This window comes from Lycium barbarum, chromosome 5, assembly GCF_019175385.1.
Source record: "Lycium barbarum isolate Lr01 chromosome 5, ASM1917538v2, whole genome shotgun sequence".
In the NCBI taxonomy this organism is placed as follows: domain Eukaryota; kingdom Viridiplantae; phylum Streptophyta; class Magnoliopsida; order Solanales; family Solanaceae; genus Lycium; species Lycium barbarum.
Window position 1 is genome coordinate 108,221,719 of NC_083341.1, and position 18,833 is coordinate 108,240,551.

The following is an 18,833-nucleotide window of genomic DNA, read 5'->3' on the forward strand; positions in this document are numbered from 1 at the left end:
CTCGGTCACTGATGTGGGCCTAGCCCATTCCCTGACTTCCTGAATTTTCTGAGGATCCACCATAATGTCCTCTTTTGAAATATCATACCCCAAGAAAGACACATAAGACAACCAGAATTCACACTTGGAGAATTTAGCATACTGATCCTTCTCCCGCAATACTACAAGAGCAATTCTCAAATGTTTCTCATGCTCTTCCTTACTTCTAGAGTACACCAGGATATCATCAGTGAACACTATTATGAAAGAGTCCAAATAGGGCTTAAACACACTATTTATCAGATCCATGAACACAGTTGGGGCATCAGTAATCCTAAACGATAGAACCAAGAACTCATAGTGTCCATACCTTGTCCGAAAAGCTGTCATAGGAACATCCTCTGCCCGAATCTTCAATTGATGATACCCTGACCTTAAGTCAATTTTAGAGAACACAGAAGCTCCTTGTAACTGATCAAACAAGTCATCAATACGGGGAATAGGGTACTTATTTCGGATAGTTACCTTATTCAGTTGACAATAATCAACACACATGCGCCTATACCCATCCTTTTTCTTAACAAACAACATAGGAGCACCCCGTGGAGAGGTACTCGGGCGAATAAACCCCTTACTCAGAAGATCTTGTAACAATTCTTTCAATTCCCTGAGTTCTGCTGGCGCCATCCTATATGTTGGGATAGAGATAGAACGAGTCCCTGGGTCTAAGTCAATCCTGAAATTAATGTCTCGATCTGGTGGCATACCATGAAAGTCCGTGGGAAACACATCCGCAAACTCGCGTACCACTGGAACCGAATCAATAGATAGAGTATCTGCACTGGTGTCACGAATATGTGTCAAGTAAGCTAGACAATCCTTCTCTACTAGCTTCCTAGCAAGAACAAAGGATATAACTTTCTTAGGGAGGGGACTAACATTACCCTTCCACTCAAGTCTAGGTGCCCCGAGCATAGCTAATGTACCAGTCTTAGAATGGTAATCTAGTATAGCATAGTACGGGGACAACTAACTCATACCCAAAATAACATCAACAATCTACCATATCTAGGATCATCAAAGCTGCCCAAGTACTATATCCTATAAAAGTAATCGCACAAGAAGGGTAGACGCTGTCCACCACTAAAGAATCTCCAATCGGAGTAGATATATAAATAGGGACATCAAGGGTATCACACATCATATCCAGACCCACAACAAAATATGTAGACACATAAGAAAAGGTAGAGCCGAGATCAAATAAAACAGAAGCCATCTAGTAATAAATTGAGATAGTACCTATGATAACCGCATCGGAAGCCTCAGCCTCGGGTCTACCTAGAAAAGCATACAAATGACTACGCCCTCCCGTAGCCTACGAACCATCGCGATTACCATGACCAGTCTGAGCCTCGCCCCTACCGGGCTGCTGTCCCCATCTACCTGTCTGAGGACCGCTTCGGTTAAGCTGGGCACCACCCCTACCCGCGGTGTGGCCGCCTCGCCCTACCGGTGCGCGATCCTTACCCCCTCGATCTAGTGCAAACGGAGCTCAGGGAGCCAGATATTGAGTCCCCAGCCTACTCTGTCTAAACCTTGGGGCAATACCTCTTAATAAGCCCTATCTTACCACACTCGAAGCAAGCACGGTCCAGCGTAGGCCGCTGAACAGAAGATAATGAAGCAGTGTAGCCTCCATGCTGACCGGAAGCCTGATAATTTGCCCCTGATGGGCCCCCAGCTGACACCTGCATCGCGGACTGAACTGGATGCCCTGCATATACTTGCGAACTCTGACCCCTCGAGGAGGAGTTGCTGAAAATCCTACCCCTACGGGCGTTCTTCTATACCTGCTTCCCATGACTCTCCTGTTTAATACCCTCAACAATACGGATATGCTCCACTATCTCCTGGAATGAAGCCCCAGTGTCTATAAGATGAAGAGCCGATAACTGAAGCCCAGTGTTCAACTCCTTCACAAACCACCGTATCCTCTCCCCCTTAGTGGGTAGCAACTGAAGAACATATCGGGACAAAGAGTGGAAATGGGACTCATACACAGCAACCGACGAGTTCCTCTGATCAATGGTAGCGAACTCATTCTTCCTTTGGTCCCTCAGAGTACACGGAACGTACTTATCCAGAAACACAGAGTAAAACTGAACCCAAGTCAACGGAGGAGACCTAGCTGGCCTACACTTCACATATACCCTCCACCATAGCTTGACATTACCCAAGAATTGGAAGGTCACAAAATCTACCCCGTACTTGTCCACGACCCCCATCTTATGGAGCCTTTCGTGACAGTAGATGATGAACTCATATGCATCCTCTGACTCAGTACCATAGAACACAGGAGGCTTCATTTTAGTGAACCTCCAAAACAGATCATGCTCCTCGCCGGTCATTACCGACCCAGCAACTGGCCTCTGCAAGGCCTCAAAACCCGAAATGTCCTCCAAGCGGGTTGTTACTACTGCTGCATGCTGAACCCCCGGAACCTGTGCTCTGTCCACACCAGGGGCTGCTACTTTTGCGTCCTACCTGCTGGACCGGCTAGTATAGCTCTGGCTTGTGCTAACCCGTGCAACAAATTTAGCACCTGTGCCATAGCATCTGGTATACCCTGAGTAGCTGCAGCTCCTGGTGGAACTGGTACTGCCGCTGGCTGGGCTGGTGCGGCTGCATCTCCCGCTGCCTCGTTAGGAACCATTGGAGGCACATGGTCAACCACTGGGACGCCGCCCCCTGCTGGTGCCGCCCCTCTGCCAGCTCTTCTGCCTCCGCCTCTACCTCTACCGCGAGAGAGTGAAGGACAGTTAGATACCAATTTGAATCATCAGATACCAATTGGAATCAACTAGCATGGAAGAAAGAAAGAAAAGGGAATTTTCCTAGTGTCCGGTAGCCTCTCAAAGATAAGTACAGACGTCTTCGTACCGATCCTCTAGACCCTACTAGACATGTCTTTGTACGATGAGATCGACGAACCTAAAGCTCTGATACCAACTCTGTCACGACCCAACCCGACATGACAGGCACCCAACTAAATCCTAGTGGTTGAACCAACACGCATGATATCTATTTATTCAAGTTCGATTTTATATTAACCAATTTAATCAGTTATTACTCATTCAAGCATCAAATAACAAAATAAGTCATGCCATAATTACTAAAATAAGTGCGAAAGTTTTAGCTATTACAAAATTTCCAAAATTTGAAAGTCATCGTACAGGACTCTAAGCTAAAACATGTCTAAGGAATGAAATCTAACTATATATATATATATATATCCAGACTGTCCAGAATAGGAAAAGACATCATAAGAAGAAGATCTTCGGGCGGCCTGGAATGGGAAGAAGCTCACCCTAGATGTGAGGGCGGGTAGCACTCTCTGCGTCACAATCTGCACTCAAAAGAATGCAACAAGGTAGTATCAATACAACACTATGTACCGGTAGATATCATAGGTCGACTAAGATTAGTATCATGCGTATTTCATAAAATCAATAGAATAAACACATCAGCCAATAGACATTAATATCAATAACCATAACAGGTCAACCAAGGATAATCACAATTAAATAACCAATATATCAAGGATCACAATCAACGGAAGCCACAATAACCACACTCACTGTAGATACATACTAACTGATGTCATTTCTTAGTAGTCATGACCTGCAGGGGACCCATGGTGTCCATGTGCCACTCATTTCGGATTCACTCCTCAGACCCGAGCACCAACCTCTGCTCCGGAATGAACCTCGAACGCCGGACATAGCGGCGCACCTCTCGTTCTCGAAACTAACCTCGGACCACAAGCCTATAATCTAGGTCATATGTGTGTCTTCTCATGCCTCTTTACAGAATAGTGTTTCTTACCTTCTCATTATCAATACATCATCATTTCATGTCACAATACTGTCGAGAAGATCATATTATCTTCTCATCAAAATACATCCACTGCAGATTTAACACACACGAATAGTGGCACGAAGCTTACACAATCACTCAATCACATTCACATAGCAGTTTAGCCAAACAATATCATGTATGGAAACTATACATGCTTTCTCCTAAAGAATTCACAAAACATATAATCAATTAACCAAATTCTAACTCAAGTAGACCGTAGCTTACCTCAAACGTAGAGCTGGAATAACGCAAGTCACTCCGCTACAGTTTTTCCCTTCATCAAAGCCTCGAAGCGCTCAAAGTCTAGACATAGAAGGCTTATTGAGTCACAATGACTCTAGTCACAATCAACAAATCAAGATTACCCTTCGCTTTACCCCCATTCCAATGGGTGAATGATTCCCTAGGTGTAAAGTAACCTAACAAGGGTCTTAGAAACCATTAATCAACAAATTGTAACAATAATATATCAATATTCCCACTACAAGTAGATTTTATGGTCAAGTTACCATTTTTATAGAATCGTAGGTCTCAATTCACTTATCATATGGTCCTAAGGACTCAATTCATGATGAGAAGGAGTTAATCCAAGCCATTAGAGGATAAATAAGTGATAACTAGCATAACCCATCAAGTTTAGAAGGTTTATAAATTTCTAGGGTTTCTATTTCAATTACATCATTAAAGACCCACAAAGGGGATGCCAATCATGAAGGAGAAATGGAATGATAGAAAGGAATAGATGAGACTTACTATTGCACCCCGTACTTGCGGAGAAGCACTGATCAAATTTGAGCGTAAGTATGTTGAACTATGGCTAAGTAAAATAACTTGGGAGGATAAGGGACAAAACATTATTAAGTATATTTTATAAGTAAAGGATGCATATGCGGAATTCCGGATGGTCCTATAAGGAATTGAGTGGAAGGAGTTGAGTTAGTATGACTTGGGAAAAAGATGAGTGTTACTTTGAACAACAAAGTATGAGCCAACTTGGGGAATAATATCTTTAGTATATGAGGAGTTTTGAATAAAACAAAAGCCTAAATTTAAGTTCATGACGTCTAGCTTCCAACGCAATAAACCGCTTGTCGATACAACGTTGGAGTAGAGAATTATGAACGTTACAAGTCAGGCTGGCAGAGTAGAAACACGCAGCTACAGTACGCGACACGCAGCTACAGTGCGTGAAAAGTTCTAGGTCAGTGCCAACCAACCCTAGATCACTATAAAAGGGGTTTTACCTCTTATTTATTCATCCAAACCCTCTTAAACATATCCCAACTCCTCTAGAACATTCCCCCAACTTCCACAACATGCACATATATTCCTACAAGTCTATATGACAATTTTTGTCATTTTTATTTCATTTTTAACATAACTCCAAGTTCTAGAAATCCCTAGAAACCTCTCCAAACATATTCCAACATATTTCCAAGCCTAAACCAAGGATCAAAGTGAAGATTAAAGTAGTTAAGGGTTCCAAGTGAGGTCTACACTTGTCTCCTCTTCTTAAAGATGTTTAGGTGAGTATTTCTAAGGTGGAGTAATCATGGAATTGAAGTGTTATTGAATTTTTAGGTAATATTTCATCTTAGTTTCATGTTTATGAGTTTGTTGGTAATTATGTTAAGATTTGAGGAGAAGAAAATTGGAGGAAAAGTTCAAATATGCATTTGATGATATTTTGAGTTATGAATTAACTTCAGTTATAATTATTAGTATGTTTTGAGCATAATCTTGCTATGAGGGATAATAATGATGTTAAGGAATTGTCGTATACAAGTGTATAAGGGGTTGTATGAAGTTGTTATTATGGATTGATTATGAAAAGATGTTTTGGGATTGAATTGAGTATAGTTTGAATGTGATCTTTTGATTATGGAATTGTTGATGTCTTATTGTGCTTTGGGAGTTGTTTTGAAGATTGGAGGGAGTAGAAGATATAGGGGAGATGCTACCCAAATTTTGGCAGATTCTACACGGGTTTAATTTGAAGGCTTAAGATACGCATACGACGACAAGCCTAACAATAGTATGAATTTTCTTGAATGTAGATATACGAGCTTAGAAGGATAAGCGTTAAGTAGTTAAGGAGACCAAAAAGCTATGTTAAGGTTGTCCCTTTCTTTCTAAAGGAATGATTCTTTTCTTATGAATCTATACGTGTTTTCCATAACATCCTTATTCTCAAAAGCTAGAAGTTCATGATTTTCAAAGTTTTTATGATACTAAAGATAGATGTTTCCTATGATGATAATGATGATGATGATGATCCCATTTCTAGAAATTTCAAAGCTTATGGTTTTGATGCTATTATGAGATTATTGAGTTTATTTTATGACTTTCTTGATTTTATTCATTGTTGTTGATCTCATCTTATGTTACTTTTTCCTTCAAGGTAAGATATAGCGATAATGATTGTTCCATAATATAAATCAGAGGTTACCGACCTTACGTCACTCCGATAAAGTAGTAGCTTTTATTTGAGCTCTCATGCATGCTACTTATATATATATATTATATATATATATATATATATATATATATATATATATATATATATATATGGGATATAGGGAAAGGTGAGGCATTATATACGTATAACCACCTGATCGGCTAGTATACTATGATATCGTCCTGACGCAGGATGCCCGGACGTAGGATATATGGGATAAATGGATCGGGTCGTTTGTACCGCGGCAACATATATGATGATGATATAATATAGTTATGGATTGGGCTGCATGTTCCGCAACACTATTATGTTATATATGTATGAGAAATGTTTTTTTTAAAAGAAAGCTAAGCATGCATCATATCCACCTTACGAGGCAATCAGATGTACAGGTTATCTCCTTATCCCATGTTATGTTCTGTATCTCTTGTTATGTTGTTATTCATGCCTTACATACTCAGTGCATTCTTCGTACTGAAATCCTTTCTTGTAGACGCTGCGTTCATGCCCGCAGGTAGACAGGTAGACGGACCAGACCCTTAGAAGTTTCATCAGCGGAGTTTCAAAAGCGCTCCAGTTCCTTCGGAGCTGCAGTTTATTGGTATTACTCTTGTGTATATGTATACTTGGGCATGGCGGAGTCCTACCTGTCTTCATGGATTCTTGTATTCTATATAGAGGCACGTAGACATATGTGTGTAGCTAGAAGTCCCATATCGTTATCAGTTCATATTGTTGTATTATATTTTGGCAGCCTTGTTGGCTTATGTTTGTGGGCATAGTTATTGATGATTATATAGAGATGTGTCATTATTTTATGATATATGCCCTTACAGATCATGATACCCATGAGCTATCTTTGTGGTCCACCTAGAAATTATTATGAGATGCATGTTCAGAGGTGCTCGGTAGGATAGTTTCGGGAGCCCGTCATGGCTATCTGGTTGGGTCGTGACACTTACTTCTCAAGAGTTTCCCATTCTTTATTCATAAAACACCAACACAGTTCCCAACAAGCACCTAGGGTGAAATTCCAAGCTAGGGCAAGAAACTCTTGAGAGGTAACCAAACATACCAACTCCACGACCAATTACCTCTATTACCCCACGACATAACCAAACATACCAACTCATCCATAAACTCTGAAGCCCACTCTACACTGTACAATCACAACCAAGCTCTCACATTACTGGCTCTCGCTTTAATGATTTCCTTTCTGCCCTTAACCTCGAACATACTAATCAACCTCATCGGTCACACCTTTTTACTGTACGTCTTGATATAATGCCCCCGCAGTCCAAACACGACTCAAGTACCCATATTACCTCACCTCAAGTCTTACGAACCTTAATCCTCTAAACCCGATAGCAAGATGCCTCATTGTAATCCTTCAGTTTCCGTATTTCATTCAAGTCACTTTTAACCAACAAACACTCAAATCCACTCGATCCTCTAAACTAATCATCCCTCTAAGCCGAACGAACCACCAACAATATCAATATTTCTCCTCAAATTAGTGAAATAACTAGTAACTCTTCAAGTCATTAACTCATCGCCTTCGCCCATAATTGAAATCATTTCTGTAAGTCGATTACTAGCTCCTTAAAAGTCTACAACCCATTAAAATTTACCGATCAAGCGATATGCCCATAGCAACACTTAATAACAGAGTTGTCCCTTAACATCAACGAGCTTATATCAAGAATGACTCTCAGTACCATATCCTCGAACTCTTAGTACCATATCCCCGAGATATCACGTGAACCTGTAAGTACGACTGTTACCAAACCATTCCTAATTATTTCCACAAGATTTAATACTCCATAATGACTATAGCTCCGACGACCACTACCATCGGTACCATTCTGTCATACTGAACCCCCTTTACCTTTCACAACAAAACACGAAATTCGCCCTCACATCAATTGCAACCTTATCCTGACAACCATGTCATATACCAATTTTTCCTTCCCAACTCATGAAAAGTACTCATGTCTAAGATATTTTATGAAGTCTCACTCCGCTACACGCTTTCCACAAAATTCTGCCTTCATGTCCTTATTGTCAACTTCTTTTCTTTATTACCTGCGATCACAATACGTTTTCCCAAATTCGATGGTTATTACCGAACTTACACTTATCCTCACATACCGACGTCTAATACTCTGCCACTGCTGAATCGTTGACCTGCCATTAGTACACCAGTGTCACGCACACCATCATAAAGCCTTGACAAAGCTGTAGTTTTCCCCAAATCGATCATATTATCGAGCAACCCAACCTTGTAACATGGAGACCATGTAACCCTCTGAATTATCTTTCCTATTTCTCACAAACTCCCACAATAAACGAGTCTAATAGCGACTCCACACAATCGAATCCTTAGGCCATAACTAGAAACTGAACTTGATCACGTATCCGAATCAGGACGACACGTCTCGTACCATACCAAGCCATGTCATAACAAAACCGCTCGCATAAGAATTTAATGACGAGTTTCCACTCTTCGTGGGTGATTAAGATAAGAAAAGTCCAGATACCAATTTGAATGAAGTCGCACGAGAGAATGAAAGAATGTGGAGTTTTCTAAATGTCCTATAGCCTCTCGCAGATAAGTACGGAGCTCATCGTACCGATCCACGAGACTCTACTAGACACGCTCTTATATTATAGACTGGGTAACCTAGGGCTTGGATACCAACTTGTCACGACCCAATTTCATTAAGTCATGCGGGCACCTACCTTTCCCACCTTGGTAGACGAACCCTTAACACAACATTCACAAGTAATAGAAAAATAGCGAAAGAAGATAAGATAAGGTAAGTCTCATAATAAGATATAAATAAGTGTGAAAGTAACTGAAATCCACCCCAGTATCTGGTCTGGTCATACAAGAGGATCTAAACTAATTACTACAAGTCTGAATAATAATACATAATGGTCTCAAAATCATGTTTCAGAATGGAAAGCAAGACATAATAATAGGAAGAGTCTTTAGGCAGCGAACGTCCTTATGCTCACCCTGAAGAGACTCCAATCAGCAATAATGGAATATCAGCCATAAGGGCTAAAAGTAGATTTGTCCTAGTGCAGCAAGTGTAGGTCAGTATACACAACAAATACTGGTAGGTATCATAGGCCGTCCTTAGTTAGCTAACATATATACAGAAAGTAATGAAAGATAGGCATGCTCACAATCAAGTACAAGTATGATACAATCTCATCAATGCATATAAAGTCCTCAAGTATCAACAATTCACATAAGTATTCAAACCATCAGCTACCAATAAGGTTCCATAACCGATCAAATCTATAGTGAAGTATCTAAACCCTAGTGTTCCCAATCTCATCACATCTGATCAAGCCTATTATTAAAGAATCTAATCTCAAGTGTTCTAAGTACTCATTATAATCGGTAAAATATTCAATCAAGTATCCACAACACTATAACAATCCAATCACAATGATGATAACAAGTGCAATGCAATGCAATGATATGGATGACATGAATTCAATAGCCATATATCAATACCGCATACACACATGGCTCGAGCGGAACATCACGTCTCGACAGTCATGACCCATGGGGGACTCACGAAGTCCATGTACCATGACGCTCTGTAACACACATCCTAGAGACGACCTTTCCACCGTTCACACCTGCCAACCATCCTGTATCACATAGCCTAGAATGGTCGGGCAATCAATATAGTACTTCCCAAGTGTTTCCAAGAAACAACATATGCCACATCGTCACCCCCGGTCAAATGTCCCTTATATCTATATATATGCAAGATGAGTGTTCAATGTATGATGTAAGTATGAAGATGACAACAACAAGATCTCATATTAACCTCATATCAACAAACAACGTGCCCCACATGGACACCTCATAATATCAATCGCATCTCAATTTTACGCTCTCCGGCAAAGACCTCAGAGGCTACACTCTCTCACTTATCATCATCTATACCATAACCATGCAATATCAATGTATCATGGAAATGAGTATGAATACGATGCAATGTAATATCGATAACTAATTCAATCCCCAAATAGTACCACACATGGCACACTAGTAATGTCAATAATAAGGCTACACAATAATCCACAATGGAATCACAATTCTCATCTCCAATCAAGTAAAGTACTGTAATATCCTATCCATGATATTTCACTAATCACCAATATCCAATGTCTCAACGTGGCAACGAGCAAACAAGTAAATAGAACAAGATAAGTCAATAATGCAACGGGGTGGCTAGCCTCCAAATCACATAACAAGGCCCAACCTAAGACAATATCTAACCCGACTTCATATCCCGAAGGCTCACATGTTTTCTCCACCACAAACTAACTATACATATGCTTCACAAACCGAAGTCTAACCAGAACGTAAGCCGTAACCTACCTGGAAAGCCGAACCGTAAACTTGAACCTTCAAGCATAATTTTTTCTCTTCTTTGGTGCCTCAAGGTAATGGAAGTCTAGTCACATCCGAATAGGGGATTAGAATCAAGCAGAATCAATGCTCACAATCTTACTTCTATTCAAGTCCCAAATCCTAACCCATGGAATGGGGTTTATGAACAAAATAGGAGAAATTTGGGATTCTAAGCTTAAACATGAAATTCATACTCTAGGTGATCAATTCCCATCAATTAGAAGCTATATTAACTCATGAAATACTCAAATTTGGATTCTAGGTGAAACCCCCAATTTTGGGTATAAACCCTAACTTTAAATTTCACAAATTTGTCAGTAATAATAAAGCAATCATGTTTATATAGTTACTTACTACTCAACAATTCCATGCTTAATCAAGCTTAATCCACCAACAAATCAAGCTTTTATGATTAACAACTTCAAACATCATCAGAAACATCATGAAAGAGGATATGGCGACAAATAATAGAGGAAGCGCAGACAAACTGAAGCAAGGATCCAGTAACAAACCTGAAGAACGAAGATCGATCTGCAACAACAATGGCTCTACTTCACACCAACATCAGATGTCGAATTTGAGCTTCCAACAACTTCATAGGAGCTTACAACAATGGAATACACATAGAGAACACCACAAACCATGGATAGTTCACCGACAGAGACACCTCGGATGGAGGAAACTTGCCATCTCCATCGGTTCAACTTACTCTTTTGGGGGAACAATTTTATTTTTCTTTTGTTTTGTCTTTAGATGTAGGCTATTTGTTTTATGTTTGACAACTTGGATAATGTAATAAAAAATTCACTGGGTCCCACTAATGACCTTATTTTTAAAAAAAAAACAAAAAAAAAGATACCCAAAAACTCTGTCATATTCTCCAAGTTCTGTGGAGTTACTAGCATGAATTCTTACTTAGGAAAGGTAATGAAAGAGATTGAGATCAGAGAACTTACCCTAAAGAGAAATCTAACCAAAACCTCTTCAAATCGCCTCCAAGATGCTAAGGCATTTAAATCAGAAAACTGCCGTCAGCCACTTTTGCAGAGCACCACCGCTATGGCGGTCAAGAGGACCATTGTTGTGGCATCGCTATGGCTGTCAAGGGGCCACCCTAGCGGAACACCTGACACCAGAACTTTATGGTGTCTTCCAAACTTGGAATCGAGACCCGAAACCACCCCTGAACCTCCCGATCACAAACCAAATATGCAGATATACATAAAAACGCGCTACGAACGCACTCGTCGTCTCGGAAGTCCCAACGAAGGTCTCGCTGACTAAGTCAACCCCCCAATGGCCTAAAAGAAACTTTTCAACCCAAGTTCCAAAAACGCACCGAGCGCATTGGGAACTAAACCAAACCTACCAATCTGTCACAAATAATCATCCGGACCTCCCGAAATTAACAGATTTCCGAAAAAGGTCTGTTTACCCAAAAGTCAACTATGAGTCAAACGATTTTTACTGAAGAGCCAAATTTTTCCAAAAGTCACGTCGAAACTCAAAATGATGCCTAGGGAATCGTGCCACCTGTCCTCAAGGGTCAAAATGGTACAAATAAGGCTTGAGGATGGGTCAAAGAGGGAAAAATGGTCAAAAATGCAATAACGACCGAACCGGTCATTACAGCTTAAATTCTCAATCCTCATCATTTATAGACTCAGGTTTCTTAGAAAAAAAAACGCAGGTAAATGCATTTTCTTGACAAAAAGAAGATCTTTCATCTTGCTTTTTTAAATATGGTAAGTACGTCCATTTAAACAAATCATCTTGCTCATATTTACTTCCATCATTCAAATAGACAATCAACTCAACCAAACACAACCACAAGCTCTTTGTTGGGAAGAAACACGCAAATGCCAAATTGCACGACAAGGTAACAACCGAAAATACGCAAGTCAAAACTTCCTATACTATTTGGACACGAGGAGAAAAACTATTTCAAGCACAAATGGAAATCCTGACAGCAACTATACCAACGATAAAATAATAAAGCAAGCAAAATAAATCAAATGCAAGAGACACCAAATTTACGTGGAAAAAACCCTCAAAGGTGAAGAGGAAACAACCACGGGTCCAAAGCTCCACTATAACATATGAGAGAGTTACAACGTATTCTCCAAATGGCTACAACATCCAAGTCAAACACGGAGCAACAATAACAACAAGAACAACCATCAAACAAGAGAAGATTGGAAGCAAATCACCCAAAAAAGCAACTATTGTTCACTGACAAAAATCTGGAGTGACGGGGCTCCAAATCCACCTCTGTCAGTACCAAAGCAAAGATTAATAGGAAGGAACACGCTGTCCAAAAACAAGCTCAATCAGACAAGGAACGAAGTGGGAATCAATAGAACAAGTTGGCCGCACAAGCTGATTTTCAAGCAGAAAAATCTGCACATTCTCTCTATTTCTGAGTTGCTCACTCTCAATGTTTCTTACCCCCAAATCAGACTTAATAGGTCTTTTAATGTATGAGCCAAATATATAAATGGGCTGGACCAAGTTGGGTATTTATTTATCCACATAGGAAGGGAAAATCCCAAAACCCAACAATTCTCCCCCTCCCGACGATCATGCAACACTCTTCAAACTTCCCTCTTGGCAAAGCTTCATCATGTCCGAACCATTATCATCAGCGTAAATATTCTCAAGTTCAAGCAACTTAGAATCCTACACATCTCTAATCCAATGGTATCTCACATCAATATGTTTCGACCTACCATGGAATGTAGAGTTTTTGCCAAGATGAATAGCACTTTGACTGTCGCAATAAAGCACATACCTCTCTTGAGCAAAGCCAACTTCCTCCATAAATCTCTTAATATTCTTCGTTACTGGAGATCACAGAAAACAAGTACCATGACTTCTAGACAAAACACAGATCCAAAATCTCAAACAAGAGAATCAACACTTTAAAAATTAACTTTAATCATCATATACTATTTAAAGTGGGAAGCCACAAAGCCTAACGTTAAAATATGAAAATACCCATCAAAGATTATTGATTGGCCAGGTTATCCTTCTTTAAAGAAAAATGAAAATAAAATATATTTTTATGACCTTCTACTAAACGTCTAACCGGATGCAAATTCATGAAATAGTAAGGGCCCTTTTAACTTTCCAATTAAAATCATACGTTACAGTCTTTTCACATGCTTTTTCTTCCATAAAATGTGACTTCACTTGTACATTTTCTTAATTATTTTGTCTTCTTTGTCAAAGCTCTTATCCATTATCTAAATCCTTAATTTTTCCCACACAACACAATGCTTTTTTGCTCTTCTCATTTGGCGTAACACAGTGGCAGGAGATAATTAGTTCATCTCTGAAATTAATATTCTAAAATATCAATTGTCTTTGAGCAAGATACTTTATTCATAGATATACTTTGTCAAAGCTCGTCCATTATTATAGTTTTTTTCCGTGCTTTACTGAAGTTTTTTTCCTTTCTCCACAACTGATAAGAAACAATTCTAAAGAGCTTTAGTTGGACCAAGTGCTTCTCAACATACTTAGTTATGACAAAGAGTACGTATACTTCATTTATGTTGATAAGAAACAATTCTAAAGAGCTTTAGTTGGACCAAGTGCTTCTCAACATACTTAGTTATGACAAAGAGTACGTATACTTCATTTATGTGGACCGCTGTCGTAGCTAACTCCGCTTATTCTTCATGTTGCATCTTATATTCTTATTTTGTCCTGTTTATTATGTTTATTTTTAAATTTGATAATCTAAAGCTAAATATCACTATGCTTACTTTTTAACATCAAAAACATTTATGCTAGATTTCTTTATCAACTGAAGCCCACCATTTTAGATGTTAGTGTCACTATCTTATTTGATGACTTCTTTTAATTTTGATAAAATTTTCCAGTTTTTCCCGCATTGACAAAAGGGGAATGGCTAAGAGAATGAAGCATTTACCTATGACGTATAATGTGATAATTATGTCAAGACAATAAAAAAAATCCCTTTTTGGGTAAAATTAATTTCGACCTTCAACAAACATATACTTCTTGAGACTATTTTGTAGCATAATTTTATGGCTTTCAATTTAAAAGAAACTAAATTAATCCATAGGCTCAAAAAATGTGGAAACATGATCATCACCGTGTTTGATATTATTTTCTCACTTTTGGTTCATAATTAGTTTAGGATTGATCCTGGAATATATCCATCATTCATTGATAACATAACTCTTATCTTAATAATTATTAAGTATCTGAGTGTATCTCTATCACAATTAGCTACCATTTTGCAGATATAGATTATGAAATTGACAATGATCTACCAACCTACGGAAGATATGTATTGATCGAATTTCTATATGACTTCTATAAAATATTAATTTAATTCGATAACGACTTCTTGATATGTATGCATCTATAAAACGGAGAACACTGGAGTTTCTCTAAAGATAAGGCAGAAACTTCTAGATGTCATGAAGTATTTACAACCATAACTGACTTTGCTCATACTCATACCCAAATACAAATTGTGGTTGCAAGACAACTCAAGATGAATATTTGATATATCACAAGAATTCATAATTTGAAGTTGTTCAAATATTACTTTAGTTGTTGCATTAATTTTTTTGATAAAAATATATAAGTAAAACAACACATAATGGTAAACCTAAATTTGAATTGTAACTAAGTGACAGAGGTGATACCAACACAATTATACGTGTACAACTACAAACTGTAATGGTGATCCAAGTAGAAAAAAGTACTACTAAATTAAATTTCTTTTTCTACAAAATTCAACTTTCATGAACCTGAAAATGAAGGATATTCTTTCACACTCATTTGGAAGCAACTTCCAACATGTTTTTACTTTGCAATGACAATAAAATATCGAATAGGCTCACGATTCATTAGTTTGAGCTTCTATTTTTCTGTTAAATTTCGTGTAACTCGCCATATAAATATTCCAATATAGAACGTTTATACTGATTGGCATGGAATACACGTGCAACACACGCGCCAAATACTAGTTTATCAAAAGCATCACGGAGTAGAAATAAAGCAGAAAAAACTTTAAGAAGATTCCATCGACAACACAAACTGATTCTCTTCATTTTAATTTATTAAAAACATCAGTTATCTAATCTCATTTTCAAAATAGCTTTGATTTCTGAATCATTTAATTCACTCCAATTTTCAAAAAGCTGAGCAGAGAGCTTTGAAGAACTTTGAACCTGTAACGACCCATTTGGTCATTATTGTGTTTTGACCCATTTTCCCTCATTGACCCTTACTCAAACCTCGTTAGCATAATTTTGTCCTGCAGAGATGGGAGAAAAGGTTCCCGAGGTTATCAGGCGAGTCTTAGAGTGATTTGGGGAAATTAAAGCCTTTAAGTGAAAAACCTTTGACCAATAGTTGACTTGTTAAACAGACATTTTTTGAAATTTCGTTGATTTCATGAGATCTTGAGGGTCAATTGTGACTTGGTGGGATGTTTGGTTCAGTTCCCGAGGCATACAAGAGCCTTTTGTACCCTTGGTTGGAAACTTGGTTTTGGCCGTTTGGGGATTGACCAAGTCAAGGTGACCTCCATGGGAAATTCTGAGGCCACAGTTGAGTTTGTAGCTAGTTTTTACATGTGTCTACATGTTCAGTTTGTACCTGAGAGGTCTTAGGTGGATGTCGGGATTTAGGGTTGAACTTGGTGAAAACTAGATTTTTCTGGTTTTATGATGTCCCACTCTAGCGGGCGAGTTTCCGCCTCTGCGGGTCTGTCCATACAGGACTTGGCCCGCATACATGAAAAGTTGAGTCATTAATGAGGTCCGCCGAGGCGGGAGCGAGTAAGCGGAATCCTGTGCACTAGAGTGAGGATCGCTGAAATAGATTCCCCTTTTATTCCCAATTCGAACCACTCTTCATTCATTCACTAAATTGAAACCCTAATACATTTTAAAGGTGATTTACAGATGTTGGGAGTGATTTCTTCATTGGGTGAGTTCCCTTTTATTTCTTTGTGGTTATCTTGTTTATTTAGAAATGAATCTATGGTAGTTTTAAGATGTTAATTGGGGAAGATGGGTTTAGCAGCTCTTTTGTGAAATTTTTAAGTCTTAAGCTATGAACATGGGTTTAATTGGTGAATCTTGCTTAATATGATCATAGAACCTTGTGAATGACTAGACTCTAAGCTTGAATCTCCATTTTGATGAATTAAATTATGGAAAGTTAGGGTTTCATCCCAATTTGGGGTTTTTTGATCTAATGGGGAAATTGATGATTTCTTGAGTCTATTTAGCATTTGGGGAATAGTATTGAACTTCTAAAATGTTGGGTTACCAATTTTGATCTCAAAATTCCTATTTTGCCTTTGTGGGCCTGATTTTTCTCTTTCAACGGGGTGTTTTCGATTCGATTAGTACTATAGCTTTATGGATATCATTAGTATCCATTTATTACATAGAATGCATTGTTGAATAGACTTCGATATTTCAGAAGCTCTTCGGAAGGACAAGGCTAAAGTTGGGTAGTTCGTGGCATCCGCTCGGCATCAAGGTAGGTTACGGTTTACCTTTCGGTTAGACTCCAATAGTGAAGCATATGTAGGAGTTTGTTATTGAGGGGGAAAGCATGTTAGACCTTCGGGTATGGAGTTGTGACGGTGTTACACCTCGGAAATTTCCCCGTGAACGTTCAGTGAAAAGTAGCAGAATTTTCACTTCGGCCCAGTGGTCGTAAAGTGGAAGACGGCCCGTAAACTGCTGTCGTCCTCCAACCTTCCAAGGTTTCAACTTTCTGTCAAATGTTGAAATTGTAAAATACGACTCAGTTTACGGACCGTAAATTGAAATACAGCCCGTAAACTGTGACCGTAAACCACCATGGTCCCAGCAGACCATTCTGTTTCTGATATGCTTAAATACGACCATGAAGGACGGACCGTAAACCACTATACGGCCCGTAAACTGGGTTTACGGCCACTGTACACCCCGAATACTGTTCACAAAAATTAGATTTTTAAGTTAAGTATAAGGGACCCCAAGCTCGTTTTATTTCATTTATCATATTTCCAATTCAAGAACTCTCTAGAACACTTCAAAGCACTTCATCCACAATAATTCAAGAGAATCAAAGGAAAACCAAGATCAACGACACATAATCCATGAATCAAAGTGTGTGAAACTCAAGAAAAGTTCATCTTCCTCAAGAAAACCAAAGGAGGTGAGCTAGGGCTTTGGTGCTAAGAAGAGAAACTCCACTCAAGACTTGTTCAACCATCATCCAAGGTAAGTTTCATGGCCATTTTATGTTTTTTAAGGTATTGGAAGGTTAAGATACCCGAATTGTAGAAGAACATAGCAAATGGGTCTTTCAAGAGTGAATAGTGTCATGAGTGAGTGGTAGTTGAATTGAATCATGAATGTTAGTGTGTTGTGAGTATGAATATGTTATAAATGACATGTAGACCATGGGATAAGTGTGATACATGGGAAAATACGATAGCGAACCCAAAACCATAAATGTGGGGAAAAATGAAGAGAAATGATGGATCATGGCCATTGTATATGAATGATAATTGTGATTTGCTATATTATGATTGTTATTGTGGGTGATTGGGAGTTGATATGGAATACGGGAAAAGTAGTATAAACAAAGGAAGTGCTGCCCAATTTTCTCTAGAAATAGTAGTGTGTTCTTATAGTTGGTTAACTAACGATAGTACGAATCCTCTTTTTGAAGGTAGAGGCGTGACATTGTAGGAGAATAAGCAAACGCTAAATTGCTTAAACGACAAAGGTATATGAGGCTTAACTCTTCTTTCCAAAGGCATGAATCCTTCAAGCTTTCCACAAATCCTTCTATAAGATGAAGCTTAAGAGTCCTTCTATATATTAAATCCCCTATGAGCATGATAGTGATGACAATGAGCCAGAGTCTAGAGACTCAAGAAATTGTGGCATGATGTTCCTACAATGCTAATGATGCTATTATTGTTAACACTCGCGTTACGTTTTCTTCCCTTCAAGGCGAGGCATGATACTCATAAATGTC

At 38.8% G+C, this 18,833-nt stretch overlaps 1 pseudogene; it reads right to left on the reverse strand.

Moving 5' to 3' along the window:
- Nucleotides 1-2,506: 2,506 nt before the first annotated feature.
- Nucleotides 2,507-18,833, reverse strand: part of LOC132639609 (uncharacterized) — a 30,986-nt pseudogene continuing 14,659 nt past the window's right edge.